A 14,826-nucleotide genomic window follows, 5' to 3' on the forward strand; every position below is an offset into this window, starting at 1 on the left:
CATCTCTTTGTTTGTATTGACATCGCATAATCAAACTCTGCAAAATTAAACTCTCCATAACCTTCACGGAAAAATCTCCCTGACGTGAAATCATGGCCAGGCCTACCAAAGTTTCCCCACTGCAGTAGTCATCACATTCAGAGATTCAGGAATATCCTGTCTAAAATTGATGCAGAAAAACTAGTCCACGCATTTGTTACTTCAAAGCTGGATTACTCCAGTTCTTTATTATCAGGTTGCTTAAAAGAGTCCATAAAGATTCTTCAGCTGATCCAAAATGCTGCAGCACGTGTTCTGATAGGAACCAGGAAAAGAGATCACATCTCTCCTGGTTTGGCTTCTCTGCATTGGCTTCCTGTAAAATCCAGAATAGAATTTAAAATCCTTCTTCTCACCTACAAAGCTCTTCATGTTCAAGCACCATCTTATCTTAAAGAGCTCATTGTACCTTATTACCCCACCAGAGCACTGCGCTCCCAGAATGCAGGGTTACTTGTGGTTCCTAAAGTCTCCAAAAGTAGAATGGGAGCCAGAGTGTTCAGCTATCAAGCTCCTCACCTGTGGAACCAGGTTCCCGTTTGGGTTCAGGAGGCAGACACCATCTCCACATCTAAGAGTAGGCTTAAGACTTTCCTTTTTGATGAAGCTTATAGGTAGTGCTGGCTCAGTTTTTCCTTGCCTCTTTCACCTAGTGCTTGTGTAACCCACATATAAAATGGGCAATAAATAGAATAAATACGTCCTATAAATATGTAATAAATATAATATATACGAGTGATTATACAATACATGTGATAACTATATATATAAGTATAAATAAATGCTTTATATTGACATGATCGCTTGTTAACAGAGATATAATCCAATACAAAGGCATATTGCTATTGTGGCATTAGCCTATAAAGTTTGAGTGTTACTACACCCTAGCCAATAGAGTGTTTAGGCCCGCCTCTCAGCCGTTCGCGCTACTGACTGAGACCGAAGTGACTCCAGAAAAGCTGAATCATCGTAGCAGCATATACTTATACATTTTAAGGCTAATGTTAAGTTGTGTGACTGTTGACGTAAAGTAAATATTGTGAAACACTGGAGAGAGACTGAGGAAGGCAGGTTCAAGCTATTGAGCTGTCTTTTTGTACTGGTGAGTTTGTAATGCTCCGCTAGCTTATATGCTAATGTCCGTCATTAGGTGCCCATTGTTCTCAATGTAAACGGCGCTAGCAATTGCTGTTGCTAACTTGAGCTAACAGCTAAAGTATATTGTCTTTGTTAAATTACTACCATGGATTAAACGATAAAACAAGATATATTTTTATTGTGTTACGGACTACTATCGCTATTAGTGGAGTAGCTCCGTCAAGTTGTTTTGAAATTTCGTTTAATGTCAAGTTAAATTGTTGTTTTAACCGTTGCGGCCTAGCGGCCCACTTGAGCCCTGCTAACAGTCTGTTAGTGGCCTGTTAAGACACTGAAACTAGCTAGTGAATGATAATGAGGTCTGACTTTCATTCATTCATTTAGGGCTATTAAGTGTATTTTGAATGTATTTCTGTGTACTTGTGTTATTTTATGTATTGTTATTAAGCACCTTAGTAATAACTATGTTTTATGGTTATGCACTTTATTCCAAAATGATAGTTATGATAAATTGAGAAATTTAATATATTGTACCACTTAACTAGAAACACAATACTGTGATTAGTGATATTGATATTATTGATACAAGCCTTAGCCTACGACAGCAATGTCAACAGTGTTAGCTCTAAGGTAATTTTATGTTGACCTATTCCAATCCAATCCAATCCACTTTATTTGTATAGCACATTTTACAAACACAAAGTTACCAAAGTGCTGCACAGAAAACTCAAAAATACAAAACAATTAATGTAAAATATTGTAAAAACAAAATAAGAGCATCTGGTTTAAAAAGATAAAAAAATAGATAAAAATAATAAATACTAAAATACAATAAAACAGTAAGAGCAATCAAGAGGACCACACAACTCACATGGAGTTAAAAGCCAAAGAATAAAAATGTGTCTTAAGACGAGACTTAAAACACTCAACTGTTGGGGCTGTTCGGACATGGAGGGGCAGAGCGTTCCAGAGTCTAGGTCCAGCCACAGAAAAGGCCCTGTCCCCCCGAGTTTTAAGTCTCGTCTTTGGGACCACAAGCTGGAGCTGGCTCTCTGACCTCAGTGACCGCGCCGGCCTATAAATCTGGATGAGGTCTGAGATATATGTTGGGGCCAGTCCATTCACAGCTTTAAAAACAAACAATAAAATCTTAAAATCAATCCTAAAACGTACAGGAAGCCAGTGCAATGAAGCAAGAATTGGACTTATATGAGCGCTCTTTTTAGTTCCAGTTAAAAGACGTGCTGCAGAATTTTGGACTAACTGTAAGCGTGAAAGTGCTTTGTGACTTATACCGATATAAAGTGCATTACAGTAGTCTAAACGAGAAGAAATAAAAGCATGTATAGCTTGTTCAAAACTGTTAAAAGACAAAAACGGTTTAACTTTGGCTAATAGACGAAGATGATAAAAACTAGATTTCACAACTGCATTTATTTGTTTGTCAAGTTTAAAATCACTGTCTATTTTTACCCCAAGGTTAGTTACAACATGATGCACAAAATCACTGAGGGGGCCCAAGTTTATCATAGAGTTAGTGGGGCCAAACTGCAAGATCTCAGTTTTACTCTCATTTAGTTTTAAAAGATTTTGGGCTAACCACGCTTTGACGTCATTTAAACAGTTTAGTAGGGGTGTCAGGGAGCTGCCTTCCTGCTTTTTGATTGGTATATAAATTTGACAATCATCAGCATAAAGATGATAGGAGATGCCATGCTTTTTAAAAACTATTCCAAGTGGAAGGAGGTACAGTGCAAAAAGAATCAGACCAAGAATAGATCCCAGGGGGACTCCACAGTTAAGAGGCACAGTTGATGAGGTAGAGTCCCCCATTTTAACAAAGAAGCATCTCCCTGAAAGATATTACTGGAACCATTTTAAGGCAGTCCCCCTAACTCCCACACAGTTTTCCAAGCGAGATAATAGAATTGTGTGGTCAACTGTGTCGAAAGCAGCAGTGAGATCTAAAAGCACTAAAATGGCTGAATCACCAGAATCCGTTATTAAAAACAGGTCATTAAAAACCTTTAAAAGTGCAGACTCAGTGCTATGAAATGCTTTAAAGCCTGACTGAAAAATATCTAAAGTGCCATGTGCCTCCAAAAAAAACTGTAGCTGCATAAATACACATTTTTCCAAGATTTTTGATAAAAAAGGAAGCTTTGAAATAGGGCGATAATTTGAAACATTTGTGGAGTCAAGTCCAGCTTTCTTAATCAATGGCTCAATCACTGCTTTTTTACAAAAAGTAGGCACAACTCCAGAAGACAGGCTACTATTTATAATTTCCTCAACATGAGAGCCAATCATTTCCCATACATCCTTAAAAAGGTATGGAGAGACAGGGTCTGTGGGGGATGTGGAGGGTTCAATTTGATTGATGATCTCTGTAAGAGACGGCAGTGAAACTGGCTCAAACTGACAAAAAACAGCTGAGCAATGCATGTTTAAGGAGACGCTTAAAAAGGAGGGGAATATATTGGCTCGGATATTTGAAACTTTACTGTTAAAAAAGTCCAAAAACTTCTCACAAGTATCAGGTGACATTTCAATAGAGGTGGATTGTGGAGGGTTCAACACAGACCCAATGGTTTTAAAAAGAACACGTGGATTGTTGGCATTTTGAGAAACTATGTCTGAAAAATATTGTGTTTGTTTAGCTTTAACAATTTTTTGATAGTTTCTCCAGCTGTCCTGTAAAATCTGATAAGACACCTGCAGCCCATCCTTTTTCCACCGGCGCTCTGCCTTTCTACACTCTCGCCTGGCTGCGCGTGCAGCTTCACAGTGCCATGGCTCAGGCTTTGGTCTAGGGCGCATGGCTCTTAGTGGAGCTACAGTGTCCCAGACCTCAGAACAGGTGGACAGAAAAACGTTTGTTAGTTGCTCTGTGTCTGAAGCAGCAGAGCTGCTGTTTGCTTGCACATGAGCAGCAAAACAAGAAGAAAAACAGGAGGTTTAAAACAAAATCAAACATGACAGGACAATGATCCGAAAAAACAGCATCAGACACTAATACATTCTCAATAGGCAGCCCATAGGACAGTACAAGATCCAATAAATGGCCATGTATTTGTGTGGATCCTGAAACATGTTGAGTTAAATTAAAACCATCAATCAAATCTAAGAACTCTTTCGCCATAGCATTTGAAGGGCAACAGACGTGTACGTTAAAATCACCAACAATTAAAATCTTATCATAATTTGTCCTTACAACCGCAATAAAATCAGAAAAGTCTTTAATAAAGTCATGATTATGCTTTGGCGGCCGGTATATCACTGCGCACAGAACAGGATTACGCGCACCCAATTCAAAGCAACTTAGCTCAAATTAGGTAAAAGCCATCGACAATGGCTTACAATGTAAGCGACTCTTTAATATTGTGGCAATACCTCCTCCACGTCCAGTTGTACGCGGTGTGTTGATAAAGTACACTCGGAGGTAACATTTCCGAAAAGGCAGTGGACTCACCCAGATTAATCCATGTTTCCGTAATAAAGAATAATCCAATGAATGCACATCGAAGAAGTCCTTCAGAATAAACGACTTATTCATCACGGATCTTGCATTCACAAGCGCACACCTTGTTGAAGCCTGGACGAGGTTAGCTGCCGAAGCTACCCGTCTTAGCGGCTGGAGATGGCCTGGGTTCACTCCACGTAGCCGAGGTCGGCAATGCCGCACAGCAAGAAACTCATCCAGTTGACCGACAACAGGGACCAAAAAGCTGCCAGCAGGAGCAAAGATGCGCCGAGATATCAGCCGGTAAAAACAAGCGTCATATTCTTGAGGGATACCTGCGTGGGACCACGCCAATTAGGAGAGAGTGCTAGCCAGGATTTCAGCCTGACTAGCCTGCCGCTGCGCACTCCTCTGCGCCGGCGTTTCCTAGGAAGCAGGGCCTTCAGGCGGAGCAGGTGCTCTGGTATGTCGGCCAGGTAAGAGGGACGCGACTTTGAAGATCCATTATTGTTATATTCAGCACATGAATCCAGCAAAACTTTGATATGTAAGAGCTCTGTACGATCATACGTCCGCAGAGAGTCAGTGGTCTTGATGATACTCAATAAAAACAGTATAAAACTCGTAACAGTCAGGAGAGCCAAGCGGCGAACCAGCCACGCCGGCGCCATCATGGATCACTCTCCCATTTGTTTCCTTATAGGTCAGGTTTTTTGCTCGATTCATAGTTGAGGGATCGCAGTCTGGTGGAGTCTAGACCGGCGGTGAAAATCAACAGAGAAACCCAGCAGAGCATAGAGAAACTGGATGGCGAGCCAAGCCCACTTGATGTAGAGCCGGTTGTAGCCAGGAGGTTGCTACATAGAGTCTTTACAGCGGAGAAACTTGATCTATTACCCCTTTGGTCAAGGGGTCAGGTAGAACTGTGTGCACACTTCATTTCCCTGAAGGAGGACAAATATCCTTTTAGCGCTTAAGGAAGTGAGAACAGTGTTTTAGTAGACCCGGGTCTAATTTATTTTGATTAAATTGGACTGAACATTTATTATTTTGATACTTTGTATTTTCTTTCTACTTTTTTTTATATGGGATCCCACTTTTTCACTTTTTCACCTTACTTCAATTGATGTATTTAATTGTTAATGTATTAATGCTACTTACCCTTTTAGTTACTGCAATTAATACATACAGTTAAACTTCTCCTGTGATGTGTGTGTTATTTCACTGTGGTAATTCAACCCTTTGGCTTCAGCGAGCAAACCTATAATCTTCTGATCTGGCCTTATTGTCAGGTAAATTTATTGGTTATTCTTATAAAAGTGGTCAGCCTTTGAGTAGCTGGTTACACTAACATACAACATTTACTCATATAAAGTGAAGAAGCTTTCATTACATGCAAATTGTGCAGCTCTTGATGGCCACAGCACTCCACCAATGTAAAGGTATAAAGTCCTTCTCCATGTCTTCTTCGAACTTCTCCCACACCCGCTGCTTTGCCTCTTCCACAGCAGAGGCTGAAGCCCTTTGGGCCCGTCGGTACCTTGCTGCTGCTAAACAAATGGCTTTCAACTGAATCTACCGTCCATTCTCTGCAGTTCATTGACAATTTTAACATTTTCCGGGACCGCAGACATCTTTTTAAAGCAGATGGACTTAGAATTCCAGTCAATTTTAACACGTAGCTCTGTAGTTTGTACATTAGGAGGTCTGTCAGTGGAGAGAGAAATGAAACCAATCGGTGGTGTCTACCCCGTGTTATCCTCCTGCTAGAGTTAGCACCCAACAGGCTTCAACAGGGCAAGTTTTAAACCTGTTTTTAGCTTCTTAACATGTTCAAAATGTCATTACCAGTGCCTAGCCATGTGCAGTTATTCCTTCCGAGTTAACACTGCTGTAGATGTGACAGAAAGGCGTGTTTCCACTAGTGTGGACTTCACCGGAAAACAGGAAATAACCAGAGGTATGGCACTGGCTGAATTAACACAACTTTTATGCATTTCTTTCTCATCTACTGCAATTAAATTCATTGTGTTTACTCTGAAGGAATCACTGCACATGGGGGGGGGGCACGTTTAATGAATTATGGACATGTTTAAAGGCTGGTGGTAATACAGTGTGTAAGTGTATCAACTTTCTTTTTGATTAATGCATACACACATCAACTTTCTTTTTGATTAATGCACATACACATCAAACTTCTTTTAGATTAATGCACATCATCTTTCTTTTTGAAAAATTAATGTAATATGTATACTACTTTTTGACACAATTTACACTCTTTGTTAGTAATCACACACAGGTCTGAAAACACACACATGCTCAGGACCTATTCATGCCTAAATGGAGAAATGTCAGAGCTGGCCAGCACCCTGAGAGGTTGGGAGGGGGTACAATGCCTTGCTTAAGAACACCTGGTAGTGCCGAGACATTCTCATTCCCGAGCTACTGCCACCCCTAAACATCTCACCCCGACGTGATTTGAACACGCAATCTTCTGATCTGGAGTCAGACACGCTACCGTTGCGCCACGAGGTCTGTTGATTAATGCATGTACACATCAACTTTCTTTGAGATTAATGCACACACACATAAACTTTCTTTAAGAATAATGCATACACACATCATCACTCTGGAAGCCCCCTAGACATAACAATAGTATCAGGCTTTTCCAGATCATGCCCTGACATTAAAGTGTAGTCATGACGTCTCTTTTAAAGTTTCTAGAAAACTGGCTGTGTGAATTAAGCGTTTTGTTACTTTCACAGTATTTATATTGCACATCAGCCTGGTTTTGAATCAAAGAAAGACACAGACATCTCCATTTTTACAATGTAGGACTTTCAAGGGATGTCTTCCATTTTTCAAAACCTGAAGCCTATTTTCCTTTGTTTTTGTGTCTAAGTGACTGATAGATAACAATCTTTGACACTGGTGTAGTATTAAGCGAGAATGCTGCAGTCGGCAGCGGCGAAACAAGCTACAATATGAGTTAAAGAGGAAAATGTCCAGCTTGTATATACTAGGGATGAGCGAGTACAGCATTATCTGTATCTGTATCTGTTTACCACATGAATTATCTGTATCCGTATCCATACTCGGACTCGGCGGGGCCTAACTCGAAAGTGGTTAGATTTAACCGGAAGTGGGTCGGTTTGTCTTGAAATGGGCGGGGCTTTAACCGGTATGTTATTTTAAGCATGCAAATTGTTATATTTATTGCTGATTAGAAAACTATTTACATGAGCTTCAGATCAATGGTGTTGTCATGGTAACAAACAAACTATATACAGAACGTTTTGCAACAATGAATACAACACATGCGGTTGCAATTATGAAGTAAAATGTAATGAACAAGAGTTTTCATACTCAATATAACTTTCTTTTTTTAACTTTAAATTTTTTTACGATCAGTGTGATTTTTTTTGTTTTTGGTTCTTTTTTATTTTTTTTATTTCCACACCAGGTATGTGTGAAATGTGTGTGTGTGTGTGTGTGTGTGTGTGTGTGAGTCAGCTAACAGTTAAAAAAAAAAGATTCTGATGGCAGAGACGCAACGGGAGTTGCATCTTCTTCCTGCTTCTGGCGAGAGCAGACGTGTTTTTCCTCCTCTCCCCTCTTATCTTAGCTTGGCTCCTTCCCAGTCTGTCTACCCTGTCTTGTGAAATCTTTTTCTTTTCTCTTTGTCCCCTGCCTGCTCTTTTCCTGAGACATTCGAATATGGAATTGATTAACTGGTCACTCAGCGCTATTGACAAGATTTTTTCATCTAAACATGCTTCTCCGGGTGAGCCGAATTGTCCCAGCGGGACGTTCCCTGCAGGCTACGCTCGCGATTCCTATTCCCGGGAGTGGCAGGTGGTCTGCCTGGACGTTCTCACTGTGGAGGACGTTGAAGACATTTGGATAATTGGAATTCTGTTGGTGGGGCTCCTGATCATCGGCCTTGGGGTCTCACTGACCTATCGGAAAATTGGTAAGACAGCCGCCAGCAAATTCACCCACAAGCTGTCTGGGGAACTTAAAGAGTGCCTACACGGAGTGGTTGAGGGGATGAAGGTTTTACATCTAAGGGCTAACCAGTCCAGTGAACTGTCTCGTAACATCTCAGACCGGACCGTGGAAGCGCAGAAGGGGACTGATAACAACAGGGCCCAGTCGGTGGAGTTGCTTCGTGTGACCACCGGACTGGCAGAGAAGGTAGATGGACTGCAAAAATCACTACGTGATATGGATGCTCGCATGACGCTGAGGTCGGTGACAAATGATTGATGGACATTGATTTGGATAAATTCTACCGAGTCACCCTAAATTGGACTGCAACTGATCAACTACCCCCCCCCCCCGCCACCCTTCACCCGAGCAGGAAAACAACCAGCAGCTGGCCTTCTATCTCGTCCTGTGCTCTGGTTATCTCTTCAAGGTCACGCCGATGAACTGAGCTTTTAACAACACAGACAGTTTGACGCGCACATTGCACACACAACTCACTATCTCACACACACACCATACACTCCCTCCCCCATCCCGCCCCACATCCATATGTCTGCCTCGTTTCTGTGTTTCTCGCACCCTCTATATGCCACCTCAAAAAATTCCTTCATGTGTCCACATGAACTGTGTGTTGTCTTGCATTATGTTATGTTGTTATGTCTTGTACTTTATCTTGCTACAATGCTGATTGATTCTGTTTCTGATGCATCTGAAGTGAAGTGTGCGCATGCGCTGAAAAGTGCGAGCTGCCTGTTGCAGTGCTCCGTCTTTGTCTTCTTACTACTGGTGCTACTGTGATACAGAGTTTCCCTTCGGGATCAATAAAGTATTTCTGATTCTGATTCTGATTTAAACCAAGCAGCATGTCTGAAACCCACGTTCACCAGAAATCTACTGGTTACTAAGTAAGGACTACAAACCCCACGTTCAACAGAAATCTACTGGTTACTATGTAAGGACTACAAACCCCACGTTCACCAGAAATCTACTGGTTACTATGTAAGGACTACAAACCCCACGTTCACCAGAAATCTACCGGTTACTATGTAAGGACTACAAACCCCACGTTCACCAGAATCTACCGGTTACTATGTAAGGACTACAAACCACGTTCACCAGAAATCTACTGGTTACTATGTAGGACTACAAACCCCACGTTCACCAGAAATCTACTGGTTACTATGTAAGGACTACAAACCCCACGTTCACCAGAAATCTACTGGTTACTATGTAAGGACTACAAACCCCACGTTCACCAGAAATCTACTGGTTACTATGTAAGGACTACAAACCCCACGTTCACCAGAAATCTACGGGTTACTATGTAAGGACTACAAACCCCACGTTCACCAGAAATCTACCGTTACTATGTAAGGACTACAAACCCCACGTTCACCGTAAGGACTACAAACCCCACGTTCACCAGGGTTACTATGTAAGGACTACAAACCCCACGTTCACCAGAAATCTACCTATGTAAGTTAGAAATCTACTGGTTACTATGTAAGGACTACAAACCCCACGTTCACCAGAAATCTACAGGTTACTATGTAAGGACTACAAACCCCACGTTCACCAGAAATCTACTGGTTACTATGTAAGGACTACAAACCCCACGTTCACCAGAAATCTACTGGTTACTATGTAAGGACTACAAACCCCACGTTCACCAGAAATCTACTGTTACTATGTAAGGACTACTTCACCAGAAATCTACTGGTTACTATGTAAACTACAACCAAAGTTAAAAACAAACCTGAAGCTGAAGAAACCCTAAACGTTAACGGAACAGATCCGCAGACCTGATTGACTGAGGGAGCAGGAGAGAGAGAGAGAGAGAGAGAGAGAGAGACAGATGTTCTCCATGTTCTGTGTGTGTGTGATTGATCCGAGCGAGGCGGTAGGCGGGGGGGGGGGGGGGGGGGCGCTGTGATTATCACAGAACGCTGCGCGGCCAGTTGAGTTTTATTCAATCCGAGCACGGATATTGACTCGTATTACTCGTATAATATTTGTACTCGGCAAAAGTGCTTTATCCGTACCGGATACTCGTTTCAGCCGGGTACTCGATCATCCCTAGTATATACCTTCACAAAAGTGCTTGTTTTGCCACTGATAGGCTCTGATTATTATTAAAAATTTTGACAACTTTATGGAAAGGATTTTAAGGAGGTTGACCTTTCTGTTGAAGAGTAAGATTCTTTTTTAAACAAAAATAATCCACGTAATTAAAATTGCTAAATCCATCAGACTCCATGTGAATAAACAGTAATTTTAGCATCGTAAAACACGCACTTCATTCAAAGTCGAAAGAAACTAAATAAAACTATGAAAAGCCGTTTGGGTCGTCTTTTCACTTTTCCAACCATCACAGCTCTAGTTTTGGTTTAATAAACTCCTAGTTACCGACCTACAGGTGAAAATATGTCTGCTCTAACACGTTAAATAATTTACACATGTATAGTGTGATGTGTATATTCTCATAATGTATTACAATATGTTTTGTTTTCATCCCTCAAAAATAAATAAAAATAAAATGATAAAGTCTTATAGACTGGAATTGTCTACAGTGTATGACATCACAGCATTCTATAACACATCTAAAGAACTAATGGCCAATCAGCTGTGAGTTCACGATGACCTCATGAGTGAGGTCACAAAACGTCCAAAGAGGACCTTATAAGTACAAGCCATGTTGAGTCTTTAAGTTCAGGGTTCTGCTCCGGGCAGCTGGAGGCCAGCGGCTTCGGCAGAGACTAGGTGCTGCAAAAGCAGTTGGTCTTTGGAGGCCTCGCTGCCAGAAGACTAGGACCAGATGCTGCTAAAGCAGTTGGTCTTTGAGGCCTCCTTGTCTGAATCCGCCGCCATCCAGTCTGCCAGAGCAGAGGGCCCGACCTGCTCCGCCGAGGAACAGAGCTACCAGCTCTGGGGGCAGGGGTCAGGGACCAGGGTAAGTGGTTTAGAAAGGTATTAGGGATCATGAATGTGCTTCAGCAAAGCTTAAAACAAGTCTGAAAAAAAAAGCTCATAGTGTCACACCACCTTGTGTGTGTGTGTGTGTGTGTGACCTCTCAGGTCATCTGGGACAGGTCTACTTTCTGTCCCCAGAGTCAGAACTAAACAGGGTGAAGCAGCTTTCAGTTTCTATGCTCCTCATATCTGGAATAAACTCCCAGAAACCTGTAGATCCGCTGCTACTCTCAGTTCTTTTAAATCAAGGCTGAAGACCTTTCTTTTTGATGCTGCCTTTCTTTACATGAATGCTCATTTCTTTAAATTTCTTATGCTGCACTGTAACTTTTATTCTTGTGTTTTATGTGTCCTAATGTTTCTATTTTGTTTTTAACTGTCTATTCATGTGTTTTATCAGTTTTTAATGCTTATGATTTTTAACTGTTTGTACTTGTGTTTTATCTGTTTAACAGATTTTATGTAAAGCACTTTGAATTGCCCTGTAGCTGAAATGTGCTCTACAGATAAAGCTGCCTGGCCTTGCCTTGTGTGTGTGTGTGTGTGTGTGTGTAACTAGATAAAAAATGAAATGCTTTGGACTTTTAATTGGCACTTTAGGGATTTATGGCTTAGACCAATGCTGTTTAGGTAATATTTTATGTTTGTCTGTGATTTGTCCTCAGACCTGCTGTACTTTCCTATGGACTATGGGATCAGGTCAGAGTTGACTGTGGGAAAAGGTTTATCTGGCATTATTCATACAGGAAAAGCTGGCAGAATACAGACACAATACTAAAAGGCAGCCTTACCTTCAGACTCCTTCTACCAGGGTGAAATGAATGTTTTGTTAAAAATAATCCAGGTTTCTTGCAATTGTATTTCTAATGAAGGCTGGCAGACTTACACTATCCTTAAAAACCTGCACAGAACCATGTAATTGAGAGAATGTGGTGGAGGTGAATCCCAGAGTCAACTACCCTTTGAAGACAGCTTTGGTAGAGCTGGGGGACCAAGAGGAAGTCAACATGGACAAAACATCAACATATTATGTGTCAAACCAAAGACATGCCAGCTGGCTAGGATTGGCATCACAAAAGTCACAGAGGCATGGAATGCACACAGGATCCCAGGTATAATTAATTTAATTTTACTAACTACATTACTTACATTACATAACTTTTTTTTTGTAATATTTTTATTGTAAATATGCACAACAATACTTACAGTCACAGATACAATTTATCTTTTTTTTTTTTTAAAACATACAGTGCCTTGCGAAAGTATTCGGCCCCCTTGAACTTTTCAACCTTTTGACACATTTCAGGCTTCAAAAATAAAGATATACAATTTTTATTTTTTGTGAAGAATCACCAACAAGTGGGACACAATTGTGAAGTGGAACGAAATCTATTGGATATTTTAAACTTTTTTAGCAAATAAAAAACTGAAAAATTATTCGGCCCCCTTGCGTTAATACTTTGTAGAGCCACCTTTTGCTGCGATTACAGCTACAAGTCGCTTGGGTATGTCTCTATCAGTTTTGCACATCGAGAGACTGAAATTCTTGCCCATTCTTCCTTGAAAAACAGCTCGAGCTCAGTGAGGTTGGATGGAGAGCGTTTGTGAACAGCAGTTTTCAGTTCTTTCCACAGATTCTCGATTGGATTCAGGTCTGGACTTTGACTTGGCCATTCTAACACCTGGATACGTTTATTTGGGAACCATTCCTTTGTAGATTTTGCTGTATGTTTGGGATCATTGTCTTGTTGGAAGGCAAGGCAAGGCAGCTTTATTTGTATAGCACATTTCAGCAACAGGGCAATTCTAAGTGTTTTACACAAAATCAGTTAAACAGATAAACACAAGTACAAACAGTTAAAAATCATAAGCATTAAAAACTGATAAAACACATGAATAGACAGTTAAAAAAAATAGACACATAAAACACAAGAATAAAGTTACAGTGCAGCATAAAATTTAAAGAAATGAGCATTCATTTAAAGAAAGGCAGCATCAAAAAGAAAGGTCTTCAGCCTTGATTTAAAAGAACTGAGAGTAGCAGCGGATCTGCAGGTTTCTGGGAGTTTATTCCAGATATGAGGAGCATAGAAACTGAAAGCTGCTTCACCCTGTTTAGTTCTGACTCTGGGGACAGAAAGTAGACCTGTCCCAGATGACCTGAGAGGTCTGGGGGTCATAGTGTAGTAGCAGATCAGAAATATATTTTGGACCTAACCGTTAAGTGATTTATAAACTAGCAAGAGTACTTTGAAATCAATTCTTTGAGACACGGAAGCCAGTGTAAGACTTCAGAACTGGAGTGATGTGATCCAGTCTCTTGGTCTTAGTGAGGACCTGAGCAGCAGCGTTCTGAATCAGCTGCAGCTGTCCGATTGATTTTTTAGGGAGACCTGTAAAGACCCCGTTACAGTAGTCAAGTCTACTGAAGATAAAGGCATGGACAAGTTTTTCCAAATCCTGTTGACACATAAGTCCTTTAACCCTTGATATATTCTTAAGGTGATAGTAGGCTGACTTTGTTATTGTCTTAATGTGGCTGGTAAAGTTCAGGTCTGAGTCCATGACTACACCCAGATTTCTGGCTTTGTCTGTTGTTTTTAACATTGTTGTTTGAAGCTGAGCGCAGACAGCAAAAGGCTCTTTATTCTTTATTCTTTATTTGCCATTGCCTACATTTTAAATGTCTGTCTGCCAATAGGCCTAAAACATATATAAACATATAGCTTATTTCTTGTGACAGAGACTGGGACTCCAGTTAATAAGATTCTGACCGAGTAGCAAGATATGAATTCAAGTGGGATTTTGTGAGAAGTCTGTGTATGTTCCCATCCAATTAGATTCAATTTGGTATTGATGATCAAAAATAATAACTAACTCCTGTGAAATTATTTGAAACTTAATGAGGACTAGATTAGGATTTAAAAAGATTTAAAGCTGAATCTGGTTTTCAATTTGGCCCAGGTGTGTCTGTTAAAACACCAACGGAGTCAACTTCTCTCTGTTGATGCTTTGTTACAATCAAGCATCAGGATAAAGATGGGGGGGGGGGGGGGGGGGGGTTAGCTCTGCTAAGGCTGTGTGTGTGGTAATAAAATAAATAAATAACATTGTAATGGCTACCATACACAATGCATAGGAATCATACAGTGAGGAAAATAAGTATTTGAACACCCTGCTATTTTGCAAGTGCAGTTTAGGCATTATATGGTGTGTTGAGGTGCTACATGAACATTTCTGCAAACAGTCATAGCACTGCTTATTAC

The 14,826-nt window shown here is 40.7% G+C and overlaps 1 non-coding gene across 1 annotated transcript; it reads right to left on the reverse strand.

Moving 5' to 3' along the window:
- Nucleotides 1-7,063: 7,063 nt before the first annotated feature.
- On the reverse strand, nucleotides 7,064-7,135 carry trnaw-cca (transfer RNA tryptophan (anticodon CCA)). Its single transcript has one exon. It is a non-coding gene; the product is annotated as a tRNA-Trp (tRNA).
- Between the last annotated feature and the right edge of the window lie 7,691 nt (nucleotides 7,136-14,826).

Source organism: Etheostoma spectabile, unplaced genomic scaffold (genome assembly GCF_008692095.1).
Source record: "Etheostoma spectabile isolate EspeVRDwgs_2016 unplaced genomic scaffold, UIUC_Espe_1.0 scaffold00019013, whole genome shotgun sequence".
Classification (NCBI taxonomy): domain Eukaryota; kingdom Metazoa; phylum Chordata; class Actinopteri; order Perciformes; family Percidae; genus Etheostoma; species Etheostoma spectabile.